The sequence below is a fragment of the Argentina silus genome (assembly GCF_951799395.1).
Source record: "Argentina silus genome assembly, contig: scaffold_223, whole genome shotgun sequence".
NCBI lineage: Eukaryota > Metazoa > Chordata > Actinopteri > Argentiniformes > Argentinidae > Argentina > Argentina silus.
The window spans coordinates 38,059-40,000 of NW_028153103.1; positions in this window are offsets into that span (position 1 = coordinate 38,059).

The following is a 1,942-nucleotide window of genomic DNA, read 5'->3' on the forward strand; positions in this document are numbered from 1 at the left end:
TTTCTAAGCGCTAACATTATTGCTTCAGGTTTGTGTTCTGTTGTCCTTGTTATCAAGCACTGGCGTTTCACATCTGACCACCGGTTTTTGCCAACCACCATGTGCCGTATATGTTCCGCACCAGCACCCTGTATGTTCACCACCAGCACCCTGTATGTGTTCACCACCAGCACCCTGTATGTTGTGACGGCCGCCGGGGTGCGCGGGCGCATCACGGACCCAAACACAGTGTAAGCAGAGAGATCCACACCAGAATTACAGTCAAAAATATTTATTCGATTAGCGGGGAGAGGGAAATGATAGAGAGAGGGTGGGGTTGAGGAGGCGTCGTGTCGTGCACGGGCCCCGCAGGAGATCCGTCGTCGGGAAGATAGCAGGGGGTTTCGGTACACGGTGGGTGGTCCTCTTACGTTCCAGGTCGGGGCGGCAGCAGGGTAGTCAGACAGGCGAAGGTTGGCAACGTAGCGGGCTCTCGGACGGTCTTGGGGTCGGGCTTCAAAGGGGGCTCTCATATGGTCAGGGATCGTACACAGGTCGACGGTGACTTGGCTTACTCTCGCTCTCATCCACTACTCCGTGGTTCGCCTTAGCAACTCCTCCTCTCTGGGTGCTCCGTGGGCTCCTTTTGTCCCGTCTCTGCTGCTCCTGCTGATGCCCTTCACCTGTGCCTTGATGGGCAGGAACTCCATGTATGGGCATACGGTGCTTATCTCCACGAGTTGCAGCTGTGGCCCCTTGGGGCGCAGGAACTCCATATATGGTCCTGCCAAAGACAACACGGGGCAAGAGAGGGACAGCAGAAACAGCAGAGACAAAGCGAGGCGAGATATACACTCCACTTACCACCGTCCCACACTCGCGCATGGGCTTAGGCACGGGGCGGGCGCCACAATGTGTTCACCACCACCACCCAGCACCCTGTATGTGTTCACCACCAGCACCCTGTATGTGTTCACCACCACCACCCAGCACCCTGTATATGTTCACCACCAGCACCCTGTATGTGTTCACCACCACCACCAGCACCCTGTATGTTCACCACCAGCACCCTGTATGTTCACCACCAGCACCCTGTATGTGTTCACCACCACCACCACCACCACCCTGTATGTTCACCACCAGCACCCTGTATATGTTCACCACCACCACCCAGCACCCTGTATGTTCACCACCAGCACCCAGCACCCTGTATGTGTTCACCACCAGCACCCTGTATGTTCACCACCAGCACCCTGTATGTTCACCACCAGCACCCTGTATGTGTTCACCACCAGCACCCTGTATGTGTTCACCACCCAGCACCCTGTATGTTCACCACCAGCACCCTGTATGTTCATCACCACCACCCTGTATGTGTTCACCACCACCACCCTGTATGTTCACCACCAGCACCCTGTATGTTCACCACCAGCACCCTGTATATGTTCACCACCACCACCCTGTATGTTCACCACCAGCACCCTGTATGTGTTCACCACCACCACCCTGTATGTGTTCACCACCACCACCCTGTATGTGTTCACCACCACCACCCTGTATGTGTTCACCACCACCACCCTGTATGTTCACCACCACCACCCTGTATGTTCACCACCACCACCCTGTATGTGTTCACCACCACCACCCTGTATGTGTTCACCACCACCACCCTGTATGTGTTCACCACCACCACCCTGTATGTGTTCACCACCACCACCCTGTATGTGTTCACCACCACCACCCTGTATGTGTTCACCACCACCACCCTGTATGTGTTCACCACCACCACCCTGTATGTGTTCACCACCACCACCCTGTATGTTCACCACCAGCACCCTGTATGTGTTCACCACCACCACCCTGTATGTGTTCACCACCAGCACCCTTTCTCAGCTGGGTGGGTGTCAGAGATGAATGCTTGTCTTTGTTAGCCAATCAGATCACAGATTGATGAACCAGGATA